The sequence below is a fragment of the Vicia villosa genome, unplaced genomic scaffold, assembly GCF_029867415.1.
Source record: "Vicia villosa cultivar HV-30 ecotype Madison, WI unplaced genomic scaffold, Vvil1.0 ctg.002344F_1_1, whole genome shotgun sequence".
Classification (NCBI taxonomy): domain Eukaryota; kingdom Viridiplantae; phylum Streptophyta; class Magnoliopsida; order Fabales; family Fabaceae; genus Vicia; species Vicia villosa.
In genome coordinates, this window is record NW_026705900.1 from 53,792 (window position 1) to 80,916 (window position 27,125).

Sequence of the window (27,125 nt, forward strand, 5' to 3'; positions counted from 1 at the left end):
AGTTTAACTATCCTAAGGTTGTACTCAGATGTAGTCCTAAACAATATATAAACAGTTTATATTTGGCAGTAATTTAAATAAAGACTGTAAATTGAAAGCTTGTAAAGCCTAACATGAATGGAGTGGAGGCCTTTGAAGAAGTATGTACAAAGCCTTACCAACAGTTTGGTTGTTTATTAGCAACAGTTGAATATTTATTATAAACAGTTAAAGGTTTTGGAAAACAGAAGAAGTGAAGATGGACATAGGTCACATAGGTATATGAAGACTTTCACCGGGAATAATGCCCTTCAAATACCAGAAGAATGTTTTGTAAACAAAAAGAAGATTTTGTAAATACAGTTTTTGAAAACAAACTAAGAAAAGAAAAAGGTGTTGGGTCTTACACTCTAATAGAGGCCCAGAGAATTGTTTACTGTTTATGAAAACAGTTGAATGATGATTTGAGATGATACAAGGTTTTGTTGTCTGAAAACCTTGACCGTCTATTCAATTGAAGTTTGAAAACAGTTTTGAAATTTGACAAAAGTCAACTTAATTAAGGTAAAGACAAAATCTATACCTAATTAAGACCTAAATGACTAGGGTTTTATCACAAAATGGTTAGGTAAAAAAACAAATGAAAATGTATTTTTAAAGTATTTAAGAAATACTTAAAAGCACACCATTTTAAACCTAATAAAAACACATAAAATAAATAATATTTTTGTTATTTTTTTAATTGTTCATAAAATAGATATATTAATTGACAAGTGTGTGATAAATGAAGTTAAAATGAATTAATTTGATAGGTGAATTAAGTGGTTTAAGTTATGAAGAAATTAGAGAAGAAAAGTGGTAAAAATTGGTTTTTTGGTCCTAGCAAGGTTCGAACCCACGCCCTTGTATCCAAGGTTCAAAAGCTCCACCAACTGAACCACGCGCGTGGTTTCTATAATGGATACAAACAAAACATAATATTTTAAAAATGACCAGGAAATTCAAAAATACGCGCACACCATGGTCGTCTTCTTCCTTGAGCTCGAAAAAATTTGAATTTCTAACTCTCTGGTTTCTCAACCAAATGGTATGATGTAAACATCAATCTCGCTCTTTTTTGGATGAGGAATACGATTATGGACATAAAATTTATTTATTCTAAGTGTAACTAAAGAATTTAAGTATGAACACAAAGAACACACAAACCCTAATTTTAAAATTAAATGATGATGAAGATGAATAAATGAATGATGATAGAGGGTTTTTAATCCTCTGATGATGCTGAACAAACTGGTATCGAGATATATCAAGAAGAGTACTTATATATGAGTGTTAGAGTTTGAAAAAATACCTCTGAAAATGGAGGTCGATGGCTATGGTGGAGGACTTCTGGCTATGGCTGAATGATCCTAAAAGCTTCCTGGGGGCTCAGTGATGCTAACTGAATGCTTATTGCAACTTGAATGCTTTAGAACTTCCCTACTCGACACCCTCGATTTGAGCGTCAAGTGAACATAGAGGATGGTGATTCTGCACTTACAGATGGACTGCGATAATCTGGATAGCTTCACTACACCCTAAGGAACGTGTTTGAATGCTTGGACTTGATTGACACCCTCTGAATTGATCTACAAGCCTCCAACTGACTTTGCTCCAAAGTGAAAGTGAAGATGGTGTTCTTGTACTTACAGAAGTGATCCAGGTGCTTGGATCACTTCTAATGAACCTCCTTGAGATGTTAGAAAGCTTACTTTCAAAAGAAAAGCTCTAGTTTGAAGAATTCGATTCTTCTTGCCAAAGAACTCTTGAAAACCATAAGCAAGAGGAAGAGAAGGAGAAAGCAGGAATTGGAGTTGCTTTGGTGTCCTTATTACTGAGGAGGGCTCTTCTATTTATAGGCAAAAGGTTCAGAGCATTTGGACATAGAGAGCTTGCTTAGTGAAGTTAACTTAGTTTCTTAGCTATGAAGAAATTTTGAAAATATCACATATGCAAATGATGGATTTTCGAGCTAGCTCCCCCAACCATTGATCTTGTATGATCCTAGGGGACAATTCTGTTGCAGAATAGCTTCTAATTGGCTTAGGAGAAGATTCCTTGATGATTTACCAATATTCCATTTTGTAATGATTACTTAATCACATGACATTGAATTATTTGAATATTCTTCAATCTCTTTGCAATGATGCATTTGATCCTCTCCTATCCTTTATGATGTTTATGAAGTTTAGAGGTACCAATTAGTATAGGCATTTGTATAATTTGGTCCAAATCAAAGTTGGTCATGTCTTGAAATTTTACTCCATGGGCTTAACTTTGGACAATCATAACTCCTAGCTCAAAATGAATTTTGGGAAGGTTGAGCACAATTTGGAAAGCCCTTAACATATACTTAAATTCATTAGTTTGGACTTTCTTCAAAATCATTTGGGAAATTTGTGAAAAATGGGCTTGAAGTTTGAAGAAAACTAGGTCAAAAACACTTAGAATTTTTCTAAGTTTTTATGACCTATAACTTCCAAAGCCTAAATCTCTCAAATGATTGATCTCTTGAAAAAAGTTGCAATGTAAGAAGTTGTTTTATTTCATGAGATCTACAACTTTCATGTTGGAAGTTTTTTGAGTTATGTAGGTGAAATTTTGAGATCCATGAACTAGGTCAAAATGCACTTAGTTTGACTTTTTGTTGACTTTTTGATCTTTGATGAATATTCTTGATTTTATTTGGCCAAATGACTTCAATAATCATATATTGATGATATTGGTCCTTAAAAGTCATGGTTTGACCAAAAACCCTAAAAGTCAAAGGTGATCTTGTACAATTGACTTTTTCTAGATGAAGTGAAATTTTGGACTTTTGTGTTGAATCAAGCTCTTCTCCTCAAATGGAGTATATGAGTGGATTATATTGAAGTAATAGAAGTCCTTGAGCCATTTTTGAGTTGTGGATCCATGTCCTGATTAAAAGTCAACTGTCTAAGTGAATTAGGTTTGAAACCCTAATTGTCGATCAGAAGAAATTGATGACTGTAGATCTTGAATTGAAATGTGATGCCCAATGAATATTGTCATATTAATCTTTTGAAGATGATTGAACCATTTGATTGATATCCTGAAGCTCCTTATGGTTTCCCAAATGTGGTCCCTGATTTTAAGCCTTGCTGGGCTCAAAACCCTAGCCTGGTGATACTAGTGTCTTGATGACTAGTGTCTAATCAATCATAGGTGAATAGAATGAAGATTTTGAATCCTATGTTTGTATTGGAGACTAATCCTCTTATTGATTGATCCTTTGCCTGAGCTCTTTTGTCCTTGAACATCCTCGATTAAGTACCAGATGCATAAGTGACTACTCTGAGTATCTATTTTGAATTTGATGAAAAGTCTGGTGATGTGACATCTCAGGGGGGGTTAAAATTAGGGTATGACAGGATCTTTTTTTTATCTTTACTCTCCATAATTTTGGATACTTACTTTAGTAGTAGTTTTTGTAACTTGGGTTTGCCTATCATGCAACCATTTTAATTAGATGTACCTTTAATCCTTTAAAGTAATGGAATGTATTTTGACCTCATCTGTCTTCCTAATTTGTCTTGCATAAAGATAAAGTCATTTTGGGGAATGTTTTACCATTTTGGCTTACGACATCTATGTCTAATGTTTACGTTTTTGCAATCTTTACTTCATGCATGACTGGCTTGTATCTTTTCAGATACTTCCCGTTCACTCTTAAGATCCTACGATCTTCTGTCAACTCTTCTATCTCATAAGCATTATTTGAAAATACTTTTAAGATTCGAAAAGGGCCTTCCCAGTAAGGAGACAATTTGCCTAAAGCTTGATTCTTTCGATCTATAGGCAAAATAACTTTCCAAACTAAGTCATTGTTGATAAATGTTTTACCTTTCACCTTTTTGTTGTATGCTCTTGACACCCTTTCTTTTTGTCTTTTTATCATTTCCAATGCTCGAAGCCTGTCATCGTCCAGATCAACTAACTCATTCATCATCATTTCCCAATATACATTTGGGGGAATTTCTGCTTGTCTCTGAATCCTGACTGATTGCAAATATATTTTGACTGGGAGTATTGCATCGTGTCCGAACGTCAACTGGAAAGGTGTAGTATTGGTGGCTTCTTTTGGTGATGTTCGACAAGCCCAAAGTGCCTGGTCCAAGGTTTTGTGCCAATTATTAGGTTTCTTCCCTACATGTTTCTTTATCAGACCAATTATCACTTTATTGGCTGCTTCAACTTGTCCATTTTCTTGAGCATAATAAGGTGTAGAAGTAAACAATTTGAATCCCATCTTTTTCACAAACTCTTGCATCTTTCGACCAGTAAACACTGATCCCTGGTCTGTGGTTATGCTTTCTAGGATTCCAAATCTATATAATATGTGTTTTTGGATAAACTCAATCACAGCCTCTTGGTCTACATTGGCTAGTGGTATTGCTTCAACCCACTTTGTGAAATAGTCTATTCCCACTAATATATATCTTTGGCCTTTGGATGATGTGGGACGGATTTCTCCAATTAAGTCTAATGCCCAACCTCTGAAAGGCCATGGTTTGATAATTGAACTCAGTTCATTTGCAGGCGCATGATGAATACTTGCGTGTTCTTGACACTCCTGACAACCTTTGGCGAACTTTATGCAATCTTTTAACATAGTGGGCCAATACATTCCATAACGAAACAAAAGCCATTTCATTTTGTGCCCCACTTGATGAGCACCACATGCCCCACTGTGCACATTCGAGAGTGCCAAGTATGCTTCAGCTTCACCCATACACTTTAGTAAGACTCCCTCAGGGGTTTTCTTAAACAATTCGTTTCCCATCAAGAAGTATGATAAGGCTCTATATTTAACCTTTTTATCTGTATCTGTCGAAGGATCTCTCAAGTAGTTTACAATTGGACTCCTCCATCTGTATCTGCAGAGGAATCTATATTTAAGACTTCAAATTCCTCTTCGTTGGCGAAGCCTAACTGTGAGTTCTCCATATCACTTGGGGATAATTTTGTGGCCATTGCTTTGCCTCTTACCTCGATCAGTTCTTCTAATTTTTCTTTTGATACTTAGTATCCTGAGGCTAACTGTGCCAAATCATTTGCTTCTTGATTGTTTACCCTTGAGACGTGTTTTAAATCCACATATTCAAATTTTTTAAGCAACCTATTTGCTATGACAAAATACATGATCAAATTCTCTTTGATACATTTGTATTCTTTCGTCAGTTGCTTTATCACTAACTCCGAGTCTCCTTTAATTTTGACTCTGGTTGCCCCCAATTCCAACAAGGCTTCAAGTCCAGCAATTAATGCTTCATACTCAGCTTCATTATTGGAACATAGAGGGCCGTCAATTTTATACTTGAGCTTTGTTGGAATTCCATCAGGAGAAATTATGAGGATACCAACTCCACTTCCCTCTTTATGTGTTGAACCATCGAAGTACAACCTCCAATGCTTCAAATCTACATATTGTTGAGGATTTTCAACCACTGCATGATCCACAATGAAATCTGACACGATTTGTCCCTTCATTGCCTTAAAAGGTTGGAAGATTAGAGAGTACTCAGTAAGGGCCAAAGCCCATTTGCCAATTCGGCTATGCAATATTGGTTTGGATAACATGTGTTTAATAACATCAAAATGAGATGAAACATAAACATCAACTGGCTTTATATAATACTTGAGTTTGATACAAGATAAATATAAACAAAGGCAGAGTTTTTCTATGGCGCTATACCTAGTCTTTGCATCATTGAGTACTCTACTTAAGTAATAAATGGCTCGTTCAATACCATTTTCATCTTCTTGTGCTAACATGCTACCTATTGTATTATCTGAAGTTGAGATATACAGGCGCGTGTGATTCTTCCCATTTGGGGGGGACAAGATTGGTGGGTGCATCAAATATTGCTTGATTTTGTCAAAAGCTTCTTGATGTTCAGCATGTCATTCGAACCTTCCTTGCTTCAGTCGAAGTAAAGGGGAAAAGCTTGCATACGCCCACTCAAATTAGAGATAAATCTTCTTAAGAAATTTATCTTTCCCAATAGAGATTGCAATTCTTTCTTCGTGGATGGAGACTTTGTTTCCATAATAGCCTTTGTTTTATTCTGATTAATTTCTATTCCCTTTTTGTGGACTACGAAGCCCAGGAAATCTCCGGCCTGCACAAAGAAAGCACACTTAAGGGGATTCATCTTTAAGCCATGTTTTCTCATTCTTTCGAATGATTGGCTGAGATGATTAAGATGACTATCATCTGAAACGGACTTTACGACAATATCATCTATGTACACCTGCATGATTGTTTCTATAAAATCATGAAATATAGAATTCATTGCTCTTTCATAGGTTGCCCCAGCATTTTTCAAACCAAAAGGCATAGCGACCCATTCATAGGTACCTATCGCCCCAGGGCAACGAAACTCTTTTTTGGACACATCTTCTTCTGCAATGAAAATTTGATTATACACTGAATATCCATCTAGCATACTTAGATATTCAAAGCCTGCGGCTGAGTCTACTAACATTTTTGCCACAGGCATAAGATATTCATCTTTAGGGATGGCTGCATTTAGATCACAAAAGTCTATACATACCCTTAAAGAACCATTCTTTTTAATAATAGGTACAATATTAGCAATCCATTCGACTTACCTCGTAGTCCTAATGAATTTGCATCGAAGAAGTCTTTCGACTTCCGCTTTAATCTTTGAGAGGATTTATGGTGCGAACCTTCTGGGAGTCTGCTGGATGGGTTTCTTCCCTTCTTTTATAGGTAGCTTTAGTTCGACCAAATCTCTCCCTAAACCAGGCATCTGATCGCGACTTTACGTGTCTATTAATCTGATGACTGCAAGTGCACAGTCGTGTCGTGTAGTTTTAAAAGATATCGAATCCACAGGGACTATGAATCGATCTACCGTTATCTAAGGTTACTATGTAAAGCTAGGGCTACTAATATTTCGATTGTTCCTAAGGGAAAGTGATTGTGAGAAATAAAGAATATAATAAAAGACAGATACCAGCATGTATTTCGTTTAACTTAAGGTGATCCGAAGGTCCATTGGCTTTTGCATAATTTAATTAAAAATCTTTACTAATTCAATTGGTTAAAAATCCTCGTCTCAAACTTTCGCTCTGTTGATTTAGATTACTATCCTAATCCTAATGTACGCTTTCACCATCCCATTAGATTTTAGAAAAGCTTTTTGGAAACAACGTAATTAATAAAATGCCTGTTTTATGAAGTTGTTATCTATTTAAATCTCCTAATCTCAAACTTTCGCTCTGTTGACTCGGAACATGCTAATATCCCTAACGTACGCTTTCGCCATCCCGCTCGGGTGTAAAAACAATTTTTGAAAATAAATAAGTTCTAATTAGTTTTAATACGCTTTCGCCATCCTTAAAACTAATGTCCTATGTCTACTATCCAGTTAAAGATCTCAAACTTTCGCTCAATTGATTTTAACCTTTGACCGTCTTAAGATCTCAAACTTTCGCTCTATTGTTCTTAAGACTTACTAATTAAATTAGACATACAAACCAAAAACAGGTGATAATTAACAAAACATAATTAAGCCAATTTATTTCGGATCCCTGCGGTTAACTTACTTTACATACCGATACCTTAGTAATTTAGCCAGACATATTAATACAGTTAAGCATGCATGAATTAATTTGGCTTATAATAAAAGGCATGTTAATTGGCATATAATATATCATGCAAATAAATATATAAATAAAAACGGTAAATATTAAACCTGAATTAAATAAATTGCAATTGAACCTTCGAGTACTGAACTTCCACCACAGGTTGGCTGGATCGTTCTTCGGAATTTAAACGGACAGAAAATAAAACAAGGGAAATAAAAGGCGATAAATCTAACGTAAGGCTAGATTTATAAAAGGTTCACAACAATTTCCGGTGTAGAAATCGTTGTGAGAAAATAACTGTTTGAATTAAAGGAAGGCAGAAAATATAATGCACGGTACAATTTCGGCAGCACTTCGTTAGCAGGAAATCGGACAGGTTGAAGTGAAGTATCTGCCTCTATTTATAGGCGAGGCTTTGCAGTTGGATTGCGTGAAAAGAGGAGCTCCAGCAGACTTGGACTCGGAGACGTGCGTCTCCGATTATTGGGGAAGCTTCGTTGAAGACTTGAGACGTGCGTCTCAAGTGAAGAGAATGTAGGGGACTGGAGACGTGCGTCTCCCTTTTGCTGACGTGGCCAATGAGACGTGGAGACGTGCGTCTCCACTTGCTTGTGTGGTTTGGGCCACGCACATTTGATCTTCAGTGGGCTGGTTCGTCTCCTTTGGGCCTTTGGGTCTTCTTTAGCATATTTGGGCCTTATTTGCACTCCCTTTTTACTTCAGCACCCATTTTTCATCTTTTAGGCATAAATAGTGGTCGTTTTAGCTCCATTTCTTCTCCTTTTCACAAATAGTCATAATAAGAGCGTAAAACCTGAAACAAAGCAAAAACTCGCGTAATATCATAATAAATCAATATAATAAACGGAAAATGCTATAAATATCTATGGATTTCAGGCTAAATATACGATATAAAATCGTGTTATCAAATTCCCCCAGACTTGAACCTTTGCTTGTCCTCAACCAAAATAACAAGATAAAGATAGGAGGACAGCGAAATGAAATATGCTTCCACCACGTCGTTCGGTCATACTCAGCTACATAGTGTTCTTGTTTGAAGATAATGTTCCAGATCCTAACAATAAACTTATAGTAGCGACACTAGACAACTCCCAGTATGCATACCAATCCGAATCATGCCATTATAGCTCGACCTTGACTCGTCATCATGTTTTACCCTTTTCATTCGCCCGCAATCACATTAAGCCCATTATCTTGACACGCACATAGTAGAGTAGTCGGTTAGTGACTATGATCCTTCTTATGGAGTTCTGGCACAATTATGTGGTATACTCCTTAGCGCTCATTTGTAGATTGCGGGGAATCGGACAATAGTCCTTCCTACCAAGTTCAGTACCAGATGACTTCTGAACCAATCAACAATGAGTTTTTAAATTCTTTGTATTTGAGATTTGCGACCGTTAGGTTAAATGATCTTGTGAGGATCACCTTACTTAGTAGGCACATTTCTTGTTACAGTTAAGCACATAATTATTTTTATGAGGATCATACACTTATATTCATCGACTCTCTGCGTAGTTTGTATCTAAGACGGTGCCGACTGCTAGAATAAACTACTAAGGGTTACTTCAAAAATTAAAGTCGATGGTTCCGGTATAAAGGGTATTCAAATCGGTTACGCATACTTGGGGGTTTTAGAGTGTTGGGACAATAAGGATATTGACTTGAATCTAAGTCAATTTCTATGCATTTGGTGTTTGAGTAGCTTCGTATTTCTCGAACGTGTGGGGTTTTGCGTTTATCGTTTAGGAGCAAAAATTTTGTTATGGCTCAAGAAAATGGAATAAATTGAAATAACTACGGAATTATAAAGATAAGACTTGAAATTCCATAAATATTCTTTATTGAATTAGAAAAACATTACAAGGAAGGGAAATAAACTAAAAGGAAATAAAACTAAAATAAGTGATACGACTCCCCCAGACTTAAATGATGCAGTGTCCTCAATGCATGAGAACTACTCCTCGGTGTTGCGGTTGCGAGAACTGCTTGCGCCTCTTATACGAACACGACGACGTCTATCAGTAGGAGAGCCACTCACACGAATGTTAAGATCATGCAATTGTGTAGCAATTTCAGTGTATTGGCCTTCGTTCCTAATAGCATAGTCACGGTGCTCTTGTTGCATCTCTCGAATAAGCCTCAGTGTTTCATTTTGGTTTGTTTGCATAGCTTGAAAAAGATGGTCTTGTCGTTGAATTGCAGCATACATGGCATCAAGAGTGATAGGCGGAGGGTTGTTTTGAGGAGGTTGGTTGACATCAGCTTGCCCTTGGTTGAGTTCTTCTTCATTTGCATCCACAGGTTCATTAGGTTGTTCAGGTTGGTTATCTTGAGGATTGTCTTCAATAAGCCTCCAACGCTGAACATAACGGATGTTGATTCTTTCTGGGCATGGAAGGACGACATAAGGAATCAGAACTTTGTTGACGACCAAAGTGTATCGGCCATCATGGCGGGGTGAAACCAAGTGGGAGTCACGACAATAAGTGAGGTCGAGTGATTGAGCAGGCATCATGAGATGAGAGAGGGAGATGAGTTCATCACCAAGACCTAAGGCACAGGCCAAGGAAGTAATAATTCCACCAAACAGAAAGGGGTTTGTAGCAGGGGCGTTGACGCAGCTTTGGATGTGTTGGAGCATAAAAGGTGCGGCATTGAAACGGAGGTTGTTTAGCGCAAAATAAAGGAAAAATAATTCATGCTAATTTACCTTATGGTTGTTGGATCTCGCAAAAATAGTATGCCCCAAAACACGTTGAAAATAACATATAGCGGGGTTTTGAATGTGAGAAGCATGTAGAGCCCTTCAACCAGTAGGAACTTCGCCAGTGAGATTAAACTAGAGGTCGAAAGCATGTTGTTCCCATGAACGACCATTGAGTTCTTGAAAAATTGTGCGGAGAGCATTTGGTGCATTATTAAAATGCAAGTACGTAGCCACTACTTCTTGATCCAGAGTATATTCACGGTTGAACATCCGAAATTGGATGCTACCGGTTGAGAGTGGTTGATCAGAAGGAGTGTCGTAGTTGAAAGAGCTCAAGAACTCTAAGACAAGCGGCTCATAAGTTGGTACGGGTTCGGTACAAAGATGGTGTAGGCTAGATTTAGTGAGTAAACGGGTGACACCATCAATGAGACCAAGAGTTTCTAGACATTCGATGTTCACAAATTTTGTGGGAACAACCGAACGTTCATAGAACGCGAGGTATTTGGTTCTTTGAGCATCGTTGTCGTCTTCTCGGAAAATAATATTGTTAAGGTTAGGGGGTGGTCTCTCTGGACGCACACTACGGATGATTGAACGTGGAGGCATGGTGAGTTTGGAAAGAAAAATAGAATGGAGAGTAGAAGGGTAGAAAATGGTATGGAGGTTGTGAAGAATAAGAGTGGTGGTGGTGTGGTTTTATAGTGAGGTTTGAAAATGGTGTGGTTAATGTAGAATTAAAATGGAATTATGGTGGTGTTTGAAGTTTGAATGGAATAGAAGAATGGGAAATGATGTAGAGTTAAAGAGGTGAATGATGGAGGATGAATGAGGTTTATGGTGTTTAAATGGAAGAAATAATGGGAAGAATGAAGAAGATTGAATGATGAATTTTGAAATTCAAATTCAAAATTCAAAATGGGGAGTAAAGAGAGTCTTCTGCGTGGTCAAAAGGTGCAGACTGCTGGCCGTGGGAAGGCGCGCGTCTCAGGCAGCCAGTCTGCTGGGGGACAGGCATGGAGACGTGCGTCTCCTGTCCTATGCGTGCAGACTACTGGTCCTACATGAATGGAGACGTGCGTCTCCTAGCTCAGGTAAGTGGGTTTCACGCGTGCAGGTGTGGACCAGTTCTGACAGTAGCATTAATACAGAATACTAGCTCAGTACAGTGTCATTGTATCATACTATAAACAGCAAAAATATGGTAAACAGGAATACATAGCAGTTAATAGTAATGCAGTATAACACAGTAGCAGTAATGAATAAAATTTTGCATTTAATATTAAACTGGTACTGAGTGTTGACAGAAATAGAATGTAAAAGTGCAGAAAGTGAAATCTAAACTTAGAAATTGAAATTACTAAAACTAGAAATAAAATCTAAAAATCTAAATGGTAACATCTAGCCACGTCTATTGTTGTGCACATTAGAGTAAATGTGTTTAAAGACTTCGTCGAATTGAGCATTGACGGTGTCGATGAAATCGAAGAAGTGCATTTGCAAAGTGTGTAGCTCGTTGCGCACATGTTGTACATCTTGTTGCAGTGCAGTGATGGCTTGTTCGTGTGTGTTCTGATTAGGCATTCTTTGGTTCACTGATGCGGTGGATGCAGCGGGTTGTTGTGGCTCGAGCTCGACATCAGTCATATCAATAGTGTAATCATCAGCAGAATTTTCAGAAGGAGTCTCAGGCTCATACTCGGGTATAGGTTCATCTTCAGAAAGAGGTTCATAATCAGGAATGGGTTCATCTTCAGGATTAGGGTCATAGTATCCAGGAGGAGTGTCAGGCTCAGATTCTGATACGTGCATTTCCTCATCAAAATGTTCATAAGCTTGAGGGGTTTCAGGTGAGGGTTCTCTCTCAGGAATCTGACCATAGTAAAGCCAGTTAGCAGGGTTGTGCACACTCGTCCTTGGACTCGGTAAGGTGAACTGATCCAATACTTTGTTATCAATGAGCAAATCAAACTGATCAGGTCCAAGGTTGCCGATGATACCTCGGTTAAAGCAGAAGTGAATGTCCATACAATTGTGGGATCCAAGAGGTGTCAATCTAAGCAGAGGTATTCTCATTCCTATAGCATTAGCAATCATAGTGACAAATCCGCCGATCCTAATAGGTGAAACTTCGTCTTGCGTGATGCGCTCGAAGTTTGTTAGCATGAATGCGATGGCATTGACCGGGCGATTCTGAGAGGAGCAGAACATGATGAATAACTCTTCTCTAGAATCTTCAGTGACATTATCGGGTTTACCAAAGATGTAGTGAGCAATGATCTTATGGAAATATCTGAAAGCGGGGTTATGGATGTTCTCAGATTGGAATTTGTTCTCTTCAGGGTTATCGTTTCCAATGATCTTGCCCCAATACCGTTCCAACTCCCAGTACGCAAGGCTGTCTTCAGCTACTTGGGTGTATGCATCTGATCCATGAGGTAGTTCTAGCATTTCAGCAAAATCTCGGATGCAAAAGTTAAATTCCGTACCAAAGAGTCTAAAGAGAATGACTCCTTTTCTCAGTCCTTGTCCACAGTTAGGAAGATAGGTCAGGGAGCTCAAGAATTCCAGAGTGAGCTTCCGGTAGGTACTAAACTTGCGGAACAGGTGAGAACCAGTCCAACTAATTTGGTTTAGCAGGTGTAGAACGCTTTCTTCGATACCAAGTCTTACCATAGTCGGTTGGTGAGGGTAGCAAGTCAAATCCATTTGTCTTTCAGCCAGCTTATCAAATCTTGCTTCTTGTCCTCTACCACGGAACACAACTTCCATATTATCGACTTCTTGCATCTTAGTTAGTAGTTAAGAAAACCTAGAAGTTGAAAGTATTAAGATTAAGTTAGAACTAGGCTAGTGTTGATTTAAAAGGAAGAAAAATAAAAATAAAAATAATATAAAAATGTAACAAATTATAATAATAAATATAATTATAAAAAAGGGAATATTTTCTCGAATTAAGATAGCAGTTATAATTATAGTAGTTATTATAAAATGTAGGAAAAATGTAAAAATGATTAAAATTAAAATAATTAAAAATAGAATAGATTATTTAAATGAAAATAAAAGATTAAAAATAAAAATAAAAATAAAATAAAAGAATAAATAAATGTGGGTTGTCTCCCACCAAGCGCTTTGTTTTATGTCGTAAGCTCGACGATTTTAAAAATAGAAAACTATTTTTTCGAATGAGCGGGCAGCTCGTCAAGTTTAAAAAATTCGATGTTTTCATCGTGTTCGAGATGATGGTAATACTTAAGACGTTGCCCATTTACGACAAAAGGTTTGACGGTTTCTCCTTTGATTTCTATCGCTCCGCTTGGAAATATGTTAGTTATTTCGAAAGGGCCAGACCATCTAGATCGTAACTTCCCAGGAAATAATTTTAGTCTAGAATTAAACAAAAGTACTTTATCGCCTATGCTAAAATTTTTCCTAGATATACGCTTGTCGTGCCATTTTTTCGTTCTCTCTTTATAGATTTTGGCGTTTTCGTAAGCGTCTTGTCTAAGTTCTTCTAATTCGTTTATGTCTAGAAGTCGTTTCTCACCAGCGGCAGTGTAGTTTAGGTTTAAGTTCTTAATGGCCCAATAAGCTTTATGTTCTAACTCTACCGGGAGGTGGCATGATTTTCCATAAACGAGTTTGAATGGGGTAGTTCCTATTGGAGTTTTGAAAACGGTTCTATAAGCCCATAAAGCTTCATTTAGCTTGGTTGACCAATCTTTTCTAGATATAGCAACAGTTTTCTCCAATATTTGTTTTATTTCGCGGTTAGATACTTCTACTTGTCCGCTTGTTTGTGGATGGTATGGTGTAGCTATTCGATGATTTACTCCATATTTTCGAAGGAGTTTCTCAAGTATTCTTGAAATGAAATGGGAACCACCATCGCTAATTACTAGTCTAGGCACACCGAACCTAGGAAAGATGACGTTTTTGAAGAGTTTGATAACTACTCGTGTATCGTTTGTAGGAGAAGCGATAGCTTCTATCCATTTTGAAACGTAATCGACGGCTACGAGTATATATTGATTTCCAAACGATGACGGAAACGGACCCATAAAGTCTATTCCCCAGACGTCAAATATTTCTACTTCCAGAATGCCTTTTTGAGGCATTTCATCGCGTCTCGAAAATGTTTCCGGTTCGTTGGCATCTATCACAGTTTAGTACATCAAAATAAACGTCTTTCCACAGGTTGGGCAAGAAGAGTCCAGATTGAAGGATTTTGGCGCAGGTTCTAGATGTGCTATGGTGTCCTCCACACGGTGCAGAATGGCAGTGTGTTATTATACTTCCTATTTCTTCCTCGGGTACACAACATCTAAAGATTCCATCAGGGCCTCTTTTGAACAGGAGTGGATCGTCCCAATAGTAATGTTTTAGGTCATGGAAGAATTTCTTCTTCTGTTGGTAACTTAGATCAGGAGGAAGCACACCAGCAGCTAGGTAGTTTACGAAATCTGCATACCAAGGTGTGTCAGAGCGGGCTAAAGCTATTTCTGCTAATTTGTTGGTTTTAGCGTTTGGATGGTATGGTTCGAATTCATTGGCTTCTAACTGAGCGATGAGTCTTTCATAAGGGAAATCATCGTCAATTGGTACTTGTTCGGGTTTCAGATTTTCCAATCGAGAGAGGTGATCTGCTACGACATTTTCAGTTCCCTTTTTATCTTTAATTTCCAAGTCGAACTCTTGTAGTAACAGGATCCATCTCAAAAGTCTCGGTTTGGCATCTTTCTTGGTTAGGAGGTACCTAATGGCGGCGTGGTCAGTGTATATGATTATTTTGGCTCCTACCAGGTAAGAACGGAACTTGTCTAATGCAAATACGACAGCTAATAATTCTTTTTCTGTCGTGGCATAATTCATTTGAGCTTCGTCTAGAGTTCTACTCGCATAATATATGACATGTAGTTTCTTATCTTTTCTTTGCCCTAGAACGGCTCCTACAGCATAATCACTTGCGTCGCACATTATTTCGAAAGGTTCATTCCAGTCGGGAGGTTGCATAATTGGCGCTGAGATTAATGCTCGTTTAAGCGTATGAAATGCTTCAGTGCATTTATCGGTAAAAATGAATTCGGCGTCTTTCATTAGTAATTCAGTTAAGGGTTTGGTTATTTTAGAGAAATCCTTAATGAAACGTCGGTAAAAACCAGCGTGTCCTAGAAAACTTCTTATTTCTCTAACAGTTTTGGGAGGTTGAAGGTTTTCGATAATTTCGATTTTGGCTTTATCTACTTCGATCCCTCTATCAGATACGATGTGTCCAAGTACAATTCCTTGTCGAACCATGAAATGGCACTTTACCCAATTAAGGACTAGGTTAACGCTTACGCATCGTTTAAGTACCAATTCAAGGTTCTCTAAATATGTTTCAAAACTTCCTCCACAGACAGAGAAGTCGTCCATAAAGACCTCCATTATTCCATCCAGATAACAGAAATGTGAGTGTTTAGCTAGGCGTTCGAGCATTTGATATATGAAAGGTAAAGGGAAATGGTCTTTTCGGGTAGCTTTGTTTAGCTTCCTATAGTCAATGCACATTCTCCATCCAGTTTGGGTACGTTGTGCTACAGATTCGCCTTTTGCGTTAGTGATTACAGTAACTCCTCCTTTCTTTGGTACGACATGAACAGAACTAACCCATTTACTATCGGATATAGGATATATTATTCCGGCTTCTAGCAGTTTTTGGATTTCCTTTTTAACCACATCGCTCATAATAGGATTTATTCGCCTTTGATGTTCTCTAGAGGTTTTACAATCGTCTTCGAGCATAATGCGGTGCATACAGAGGGAAGGACTTATTCCTTTCAAATTTGATATGTTATATCCTAAAGCGGTTGGGTATTTTCTCAGGACAGTAAGTAATTTTACAGTCTCGGTTTGTCCTAAGTCAGCGTTAACTATAACTGGTCGGTTACGTTCTTCGTCTAGGAATTCGTATCTAAGATCGGTAGGCAGTGTTTTCAGTTCTATAGCAGGTTTCTTCGGTCCAGGTATAGGATCAGGAGTTAAGGCTAAACATTCACTCAGATGGTCATCTTGATATTCCCCACGCTAGTTGTCATCTTCAAAGATTGGCGGTATAGGAATTTTTAGGGTCTCGGTTTCCTTATTTGGTTCGGATTTTATTTCATTAACACACTCGTCGATTATGTCGGCAGAGCAGCATGTGTCAATTATAGAGGGTGCTTTTAGGAATTGGGAAAGTATAAATTCTATTTTCTCTTCTCCTACTTCGAAAGTAAGCTTCCCTCGCTTGACATCTATGATTGCACCAGCGGTTGCTAAGAATGGTCTTCCTAATATGATCGGGATGTTAGAATCTTCTTGGATATCCATAATGATGAAGTCAGTTGGGATGTAGAATTGACCTACACGAACAGGGATATTTTCTAACATTCCTACAGGGTATTTGACTGAACGGTCAGCTAATTGAAGAGACATTCTCGTTGCTTTAAGCTCACCCAGATTTAGTTTCTTACAGGTTGAAAGAGGCATCAAACTAACACTGGCTCCTAAATCGCACAGGGCTTTCTCTATGATGGTTTTTCCTATTACGCAGGGTATAGAGAAACTACCAGGATCTTTCAGTTTTGGAGGCATGTTATTCTGGATGATAGCGCTACATTCGGCGGTTAGCGTTACAGTTTTGTTATCCTCGAGTTTCTTTTTGTTTGATAGGATTTCTTTTAGGAATTTAGCGTACGAAGGCATTTCAGTTATGGCTTCTGTGAACGGTATGGTTATGTTTAATTGTTTCAGAAGTTCTACAAATCTTTTAAATTGCGCTTCGGTTTTTGATTTAGCTAATCTCTGAGGGTAAGGAATTGGTGGCTTATAAGGTGGTGGTGGAACGTAAGGTTTCTTTTTTGCAGGTTCCACTTCGTTGTTGCTCTCATTGGTCTTAGCAGTTTGATCATCGGTTGATGTCTTTTGGGTTTCCTTTGGCTCTTGTAGGGACATGGGTGCGTTTTGAGTTCTAGGATCAATAGGTCCATCGTAGTTCGTTCCACTTCGTAGTGTTATCGCGTTCGCATGTCCTTTAGGATTAGGTTATGGTTGAGCAGGAAACGTGCCAGCAGGGGCAGCAGTAGGTGCTTGTTGTTGAGCTACTTGTGAAATTTGTGTTTCTAACATTTTGTTATGCGTAGCTAAGGCATCTACTTTGTTCGATAGTTGTTTTAGTTGCTCGCTATTGTGGATGTTCTGAATCAGGAAGTCCTTATTGGTTTGTTGTTGGGAAGCTATAAAGTTCTCCATCATGATTTCTAGGTTTAACTTCCTAGGGGTGTTTTGAGCAGCTACAGGCGCTTTTTGGTAGCCAGGTGGTACAGCAGGTGCTTGTCCAGGCGCGTACAACGCGTTGTTGTTTTTATAAGAAAAGTTCGGGTGGTTTTTCCATCCAGGGTTGTACGTGTTAGAATAAGGGTTTCCTTGAGCATAGTTTACTTGATCATATGGGAATCCAGTCAAGAGTTGACATTCGCCAACTGCGTGTCCAGTCAATCCACAAATCTCGCAGTTAGGTGTTACAGCAGCAGCGGTGGCTGAAGGAGTGATGGCTAAGTTCTCGATCTTTTGAGTTAAAGCGTCTACTTTAGCGTTAACGCGGTCTATACCACTTATTTCGTACATTCCTCCTTTGGTTTGGGCTTTCTCTAGAGCGGCTCGTTCTCCACCCCATTGGTAATGGTTTTGTGCCATGTTCTCTATGAGGTTGTATGCTTCATCATGGGGTTTGTCCATAAGTGCTCCGCCAGCAGCGGCATCTATAGTCATTTTAGTGTTATATAGGAGACCACCATAGAAAGTATGGATGATCAGCCATGGTTCGAGTCCATGATGATGGCATAGTCTAAGCATGTCCTTGTAACATTCCCAAGCTTCGAAGAGTGATTCGTTATCTTTCTGGGTAAATCCGTTGATTTGACCTCTGAGCATAGCAATTTTGCTAGGCGGAAAGTATCTCGCTAAGAATACTCTCTTCAATTCGTCCCATATAGTTATGGAATTAGAAGGCAGGGATTGAAGCCACGCTCTAGCTCTATCTCTCAAGGAGAAAGGAAAGAGACGTAATCGAATGGCTTCGGAACTAACATTGTTAGCTTTGACAGTGTCGGCGTATTGCACGAACACAGATAAATGGAGGTTGGGGTCGTCTGCAGGGCTTCCAGAGAATTGATTCTGTTAAACAGCTTGGACCAACGAAGGTTTCAGTTCGAAATTTTTCGCCTCAATCGCAGGTGGTGCGATACTTGAATGCGGTTCAACGCGCGAAGGAGCGGCATAGTCTCTAAGAGGACGAAGAGCAGCCATCTCTAACTTTGGGGTGATTTGATTGATTTGATCAGTAAAAGTCAATTCCTGATTGTCATACCCCAATTTTTGACCCTAAGATCACACATCATTTGCATTCAATCATCAATCAAGAGCACCATTGTGAAGCTTTATCTTTGATACTGTGATTATCTCTGAGGGGAATTATCGAGCATTTATAGCCTTTTATTTGTTTATACTAACCAAAAATCAAAAAAATATATGTTTTGTCTCTTTTGTTTATATTTTACAGGTGAAAGATCGGGCAAAAATCAAAACAGTGCAAGAAAACAGTTTTTGAAAATTTGAAGGTGGAAATCGATTTACCCCTGTGGGAAATCGATTTCCTGTGCGCAAAATTCAAAAAAATATAAGGAGGGAAGCTTGACATCATTTTGGAACCTTTTTATTTGATCATTTTATCAATTTTCCACCTCATCAAAATTAACTCATTCATTAAACCCACTTTAACCTCATTTTACCACTTTTTACCATTTAATTGCCACTTTAATCACCAATTAAACACAAGTTAATCACCAAACACAAAAAGACCAATTTGCCACTACTCTTGCTCTAATTCTATAAATAGAGCCCTCTACTCTCTCATTTCTCAAGCTTTGATAGCCAAAAAAGTTCTTGCAAATTCATTTCTCAAGCTTGGAGAGCCAAAAAATTGCTTGCAAATTCATTTCTCACCCTTTCCAAAACCCTCACCCAAAGTTCATTTTCATAAGATTAGTGAGATTCACCTTGAATCTTGCTAATTTTGAACTAAGCCTCCTACATTTCACTCTTTTCTTTGATTGTTCATCTCCATACTTGAAGGATCTACACTTTGTGCTTGTTCTTGAAGCTACTTCAACACTTTAATTCAAGAATTGGTAAATTCCTCAATTCTAAGATGTATATCTTTGTTGCTTGTGTTCAATGCATCTTTGATGCTATATTGGTGCTATTTGATGGTGATTTGATGGAAAATTCGTGCTCCTATGGATATGTGATCATAAGGTGTTTGTATGTTTGCTTAAGTCAAGTTTTATGCCTCCTAATGCTGATTTTTTGAATGCTGCGTGCAGGAAATCGATTTCCCTCTGTAGGAAATCGATTTCCACCTTATTTTTTTTCAAAATTTGAACTCTGCACTCAGGAAATCGATTTCCTACAGAGGTAAATCGATTTCCTGCTGGCAGAATGTGTTTTTTTGCCTTTTTTATGCTTGTTTTGGCTTCCTACTTCCTCCACTTCATTAATATCATTGGATCTAGGATGTTGATAGGTTTGAAATTACCTAATCCATAATATTAGATGAATGATATTAATGATAGTTTGGGTTGATTATCTTTTGTGAATTTTATTCTTCTTCCTCCATTTCATTAATATCATTGGATCTAGGATGTTGATAGGTTTGAAAGAACCAAATCCATAATATTAGATGAATGATATTAATGATAGTGTGAGTTGATTATCTTTATGCATTTTATCTTCTCCTTCTCCTTTTTTTTCTTTTGATCGATGAAAGTCTTAATACCTTGAGAATTCTTATGGATTCTTGGTGAAGACTAGATCACTCACCTATTTTCTTTTCGTGCGGTATTGCTTTCGGAAGGCGATCTACATATCGTTCTTCTCGCATGCATTAGCACATAAAGTTTTGACCGGCCTCGTTGTAGGGTGATTTCTACATAAATCACTTGGCGATCTGCTTAACATAGCGCAATATTTCGTGTCCCGAATAAAAAAAGATCAAATATGGAAGAGAATTGTATGTGGTTGATTTAAGACTTGTGGAGGTTTTTATCGTGTAGTCGCTATGATTTTATCAAGCTTCTGATAAACCCCATTGAATTTAAATCCGAGTACATCATTCACTCACCATAGATCTTCCTACTAACTTTGATAACATACTTGACAAGTTTCAAGATGGTTATCTTTAACACTTAACAACTAACTTTAATTTCCGCACCTTTACTATACCGCTCTTTATATTACCGCTCTTTATATTTCTTGCTTTATCGCTTTACTTTATCATTTCATCATATTTACCTTCCGTCATTTTCTCTTTGTCTACTTGGACATATGTTTATGCTTCCGTATTTTTTTTCTTTTGTCCACTTGGACCATACTTTACTTTTTTCGCTAAAACACTAATAAACAACCGAAAATATAAAAAATACATAAGGCTCTTTGGACTATCGGTTACTATCCCTAGCGCTTTGGAGATTCGGACTTATGGACCTAGTACCTCTGGACTCATTCTATTATTATCCTGTGATTGTTCTGTCTGTCTGGCATTGTTCTGTTGTATGTTTATGTGTGCAGGTATTTCCTTGAAAGCCCTTGATGGTTAATTCCAAGGCATTGATATAAGGATTTTACCCGAAAACAGCCGTTACTCTGCCCGATTTTCATCAGAATCTTAATGTGCTTAATGAAAAGTGGTGCTAAGACAATAAGTTCATCTGGATCCCCAAGTGTTAATGTGTTGGTATTGATAAATCCAAAGGATGGGAAAACTACCTTGGCCTTTAATGTCAAGTGTTGGCTTCTTATTTGGTTAGACCGTTTCTTTCCTTAGCTTTTATTTTACGCAATAGGATAGCCTCTTCATCTCCTCCCATTCTTAAATTTTCAAAATCTTCTCTCTTTTTCCAAAACATTCTTATGTTTGCAAACCTTTTCAAAACTTTTTTTCTTAAAAATATCTTTCGCCCTTAGTGGCTTTTCTTCAAAAGTTTAGACACCATTAATTGTCGAAACGAGTGGTTATACCCCACGATTTTGAAATTGATTGATAATAACGAGATCTTTTCCGCGTGAGAGAGCTAGTGGCATACTCGTTGATTTTATCCGAGTTGGAGCCCTTCTTTCATTTGCGATGCAAAGAACTTGTTTGTTCTCATGCTCAAGATCAATGGCTGAGTATTTCTCTCTAACGACAACAAAGTGTTTATTCGTTTTAAAAACGTTTTTCCCAAAAGCGGAACTACATTAGCTCTGACTTCTCCATTGCACCGAGGAGGTATGTAGGCCCAAAGCTTAACGCTTTGCCGAGCTTATTTTAAAAATAAAACAAACTCTTTTTTAGCACACACACACAGATTTTCAAAAAGGTTCCCGTGGAGTACCACGGATATGAGGGGTGCTTTAAACCTTCCCCTCATATAATCAACACTCGTACCTGAGATCTCTTTCTTGTTTTAAAAACAAAACTTTGGGTTTTACGTTCTTTTCCCTTTTCCTTTGAAAAAATAAAGCGCGGTGGCGATTTCAAACGAAATATTGATTCGAGTCAATCCCATGGCTTCGATATCAGATTTTCCCCGCTACAGAAAAATGGCGACTTCACTGGGGATCCAGTTTTAAGTGTGTTAAGCCTATTTTTGTTTATCTGTGTGTTTGTATATATTATTATGTGCTTTGTTTGTTTATTTTCTTTTTCTTTTTGGTGCTCGATGGTTCCTCTGTGATGAGATAAAGTTCTAACCCGAACTTTGGTGAGTAACTTGAGATAGGAGGTGGTAAGACCAATAGTTGCATGTCAGTAGCAATCCTTAACATGAACATCATATGGTGGAACCCCAATCAGTGGAGGCCTCATGGAAGGTAGTAGAGGTTGTTACGAACTATCGTAAGGACGCTATTACTTTCAATAGTGAGTGTCCGTAGAAGCTGAATGACCTAGAACCCTTTTAACCCATCTAAGCCTTTTTAGGATGTAGTGCAGAAACAAGATCAAGTACCAATTTGAGCTTGTTGTCATGCGATACTACGCTCAGACGAGGTCTTTTTAGGCATATTATTGGCGCCCATGAGCAATTGTGCGTGCCGGTAGTATCCGATAGAAGATTGAAAACTCTGGGAACCTTTGTAGAACCCGTTCGGCAGGTACAAAATTCCCTAGTACATACCTTTGTGGGTGGTTCTTAACCTTGACTCCATGCTCGTGACGTCGAACCTTTGAACCCTGTTTGTGTGACTGTGTGTGATCTTGATCGTGATTGATGCATAAACCATGCATCCATGCATTCATTTGATTTCCAAGGAACTCATAGGTCTTTCATTGTAAACATCATAAGTTTCATCAAACTCAATGGATCTTGGGTGTCGATGAGGTGAAAACCTTAATCCACCAAAATGGATGATTGATCTTGATGATAACTTGATCAAAGCTTTGATCCAATATAGGATTTACCTCCTTCATGTTTTGATGTTTACAAATTAATAACTTGAATTCTTTGAAAATCAAATAAATAAAAAACAAAAAAACAGCAATTGCATCATTTGCATACATACATCCAGGTTGTCCAGAAAACTTATCCTTGTCTGTCTCCATCTTCAGAGTTGTTGTCTACCGTCAAGCTGATTCCTCGACACATTGAACTAGAAGCATGTATCTGAAGAGTATGGAAGAACTTCAACAAGACCAAGAGTTGGTAAGATCAAAGATGCTATCTTTCAGGGATATGGGTCCTAATGTTGTCACTAATCCTTTGCCAGATCAAAGTGGCTGAAGACAAGTGAAAGCCAGATGGTCTCCTAAAGCCAAGTGTTTCAGACAGGATAGCTCATCTTTGTTGCTGATTAGTCACTAGGCCTTGTTTCTGTACTGTTCGTATTTCCTTTATTGTGTTGTTTACTTTTAGACTTTATTTGTTTCTGAATGGTGATTTTAATGAAATGAGCATCGCATATTTTGAATTCATTCACATATACTATGTCTGTGCTTTCCTTTACAAAACTTTTTCTTCCACTTTCTTTCTCTATCAAACTTGTGTTTTATGCAAAGATTGGAAGGAGGATGATGACAACGAAATACCCAAGTTGTTGAACTGTATGCTTTCGAATAAAACTTTGCTGATGATGTACAGGCATTGTTTCAATTCCCAAACACTGGAGAAATAAGGAAGTTAATCCCTTGTCAACCCCTCTGAGCCTTCGAAGTTGGAGTTTCTTTCTGTATGAAAAAACCCGCATTTTTAACCTGGGGCAGGGTAGTTCTCAGTTGATTTGGCTGTGCATTCTATTTTAAGAGAATCATTCAGTACACCTTTCAACAAGTGTTTCAATCGCAAGCGTTCCTCCGCATACATCAAAGAAATGTTGGAGATGTCAATCAAAAGCCAATGATGGTTCATCAATCATTAAGCAAGGCAGTCACTATCTTTCAAAAAAAAAATGAAAAAAACATGTATACAAAGAAAAGCCTGCTAAGTCAAAACCAAAAACGACTTAGGCAAAAATCAAGGCATCCCGCTGTCTGTAAATTCAAAAATAAACAGTTCAGGCAAAAGTTAGGGATATATAAATAAAAAAAGATGAAAAAAGAGAAGTCAATAAATTCCCCAAACAACAAAATGTTGTGATATCAAAAGGAAGAAGTGATCGCCATCTCAAAAGTTCTCTTTGCTTGTGAAATATCATCATTATCAAAGGTGCAATTCCAGAAGTCTCTTGGAACCTGAATGCATAAGTTGAATTAACTGAGTTTTAGGACTGGAGATCATCAAGAAGGGGGTGGGTACAATCAAATTTTGAGCCTTATATCCTTTGTTTCTGAAACCGTGAACCTGGCCACGTTACAACCTTTAAAAGACCTAATTGAGGCAAGGTTTGTTTGAAAGCATACTACAACAAGGTTGCGTAAACTGACTCCCATGAGATTTTCCAATCATTTGTTTTGATATCATGCCTTTGCTTTATCTTTCACTTTGAATGTCTTAACCCTTTGTTTTGACCAGTGATTCCATTTGCTTTACATCAATAACATCTTTCCAAAAATGATTTTGATTTCAAAAATATTCTTTGAGCATTGCATTAAAATTACCATTCTTGAATGAACATTTTATTTGCAAGTAAGCATTCATTTTTTCAGGAAGTTCAAACAGTCGAGAAACTTGACCAGTGATCCTATCAGGGGCACGTTACTTCAAGATCTTGTTGTTCAGATGTTCATTCAAGATTTGTTGATCAGAATATCATTTCAATACTTGTACTGGGGCAAGCCATCCCAACATGCATTTCAAGAACTGAAGCCATGATCAGTTAACTTGCAACAATTAGTGAATTAGGGGCAATCTTCTTCAGCAATCCCCAAGCAGTTTTATCAGCCCTTCTCAAAGGATCACTAGTCTGAAACAGTTACCGGTGTAATAGAAGTGTGTTTAAGCATCTTCTTCGTAAGCAGAATGGGCAGAGTTCCCGTGTTGAGGAATCGAGTTCCTTTCGTGCCTCACAAAAGAGTCTCCCTCAGTTGTAACAAACAATTGCATTGCATTAATCATATATCATGCATAGAAAAAATTAAACATCATGCATTGAAACAAATTTCATACTCATTTGCATTTTTCGAGGTTCTGTTGCTATCAACATCTTCACCTTGAGATCAAAGTCCAACTTACTTGGCACCTATCCAAAACAGATACTTGTTTGTCTTGTCCGTCTAGTGTTGTTCCTAGATGTATCTTTCCTTCTTTTAGTGTCATTCCTGAAAGATTTACACCATGTTTTATCTTGGTTCCCTTCAATCATGTTTTATCTTGATTGTCTCTAATCATGCTTTATCCTGATCATTTACACCATGCTTTATCTTGGTTCCCTTCAATCACGTTTTATCTTGATTGTCTCTAATCATGCTTTATCCTGATCACTTTCGACCGTGTTTTATCTTGGTTACCTTCAATCATGTTTTATCTTGATTGTCATTTGATGTTGCTTCGTCCATGCTTTATCTTGAACGTCTCTGATACATTCTTCCCAAAGTTCAAATCATGCTTTACCTTGATTGACCTTGGTGTTACCTAATCATGTTTTACCTTGATTGTTATTTGGTATTTTTCAATCATGTTTTACCTTGATTGTCATTTGATGTTATCCAATCATGTTTTACCTTGATTATCCCTTAATGACATCCAATCATGTTTTACCTTGATGGACCTGTGATGATTATCCAATCATGTTTTACCTTGATTGTCCTTTGACGATATCCAATCATGTTTTACCTTGGTTGTCATTTGATGTTGTCCAATCATGTTTTACCTTGATATTCATTTTGATGTAGCCACATTCATGTAGGCCTCAGATATTCTCTTCTCGAAGTGCAATCATGTTTTATCTTGAAAGCTTCTGTTGACTGTCTCTTTCTCCTGTGGAATCCAAGTTTTATCCCTGGATGACACATACCTTTTCCCCCAGTGGAATCCTTTCTTATCTCCCCAGTGGTGTTATACTCCTCTCTATTCCATAATCATACTTGATGCATCCATTAGCATCGCATTACACCTTAGGTTCAAAAATTGTGTGTTTTATATTTAAGTCTCTTCAATTACGTCGAGCTGCGGATTTTAACCCTCACATCTCCGGAAAGAAGAAACTTAAATAGGGGCATCTGTCATACCCCAATTTTTGACCCTAAGATCACACATCATTTGCATTCAATCATCAATCAAGAGCACCATTGTGAAGCTTTATCTTTGATACTGTGATTATCTCTGAGGGGAATTATCGAGCATTTATAGCCTTTTATTTGTTTATACTAACCAAAAATCAAAAAAATATATGTTTTGTCTCTTTTGTTTATATTTTACAGGTGAAAGATCGGGCAAAAATCAAAACAGTGCAAGAAAACAGTTTTTGAAAATTTGAAGGTGGAAATCGATTTACCCCTGTGGGAAATCGATTTCCTGTGCGCAAAATTCAAAAAAATATAAGGAGGGAAGCTTGACATCATTTTGGCACCTTTTTATTTGATCATTTTATCAATTTTCCACCTCATCAAAATTAACTCATTCATTAAACCCACTTTAACCTCATTTTACCACTTTTTACCATTTAATTGCCACTTTAATCACCAATTAAACACAAGTTAATCACCAAACACAAAAAGACCAATTTGCCACTACTCTTGCTCTAATTCTATAAATAGAGCCCTCTACTCTCTCATTTCTCAAGCTTTGATAGCCAAAAAAGTTCTTGCAAATTCATTTCTCAAGCTTGGAGAGCCAAAAAATTGCTTGCAAATTCATTTCTCACCCTTTCCAAAACCCTCACCCAAAGTTCATTTTCATAAGATTAGTGAGATTCACCTTGAATCTTGCTAATTTTGAACTAAGCCTCCTACATTTCACTCTTTTCTTTGATTGTTCATCTCCATACTTGAAGGATCTACACTTTGTGCTTGTTCTTGAAGCTACTTCAACACTTTAATTCAAGAATTGGTAAATTCCTCAATTCTAAGATGTAGATCTTTGTTGCTTGTGTTCAATGCATCTTTGATGCTATATTGGTGCTATTTGATGGTGATTTGATGGAAAATTCGTGCTCCTATGGATATGTGATCATAAGGTGTTTGTATGTTTGCTTAAGTCAAGTTTTATGCCTCCTAATGCTGATTTTTTGAATGCTGCGTGCAGGA

General features: G+C 37.6%; 1 non-coding gene across 1 annotated transcript; it reads left to right on the forward strand.

Moving 5' to 3' along the window:
• The first annotated feature begins 18,233 nt into the window (after positions 1 to 18,233).
• Positions 18,234 to 18,340, forward strand: LOC131638605 (small nucleolar RNA R71). The gene has a single exon (XR_009294715.1). It is a non-coding gene; the product is annotated as a small nucleolar RNA R71 (small nucleolar RNA).
• Positions 18,341 to 27,125: the final 8,785 nt, after the last annotated feature.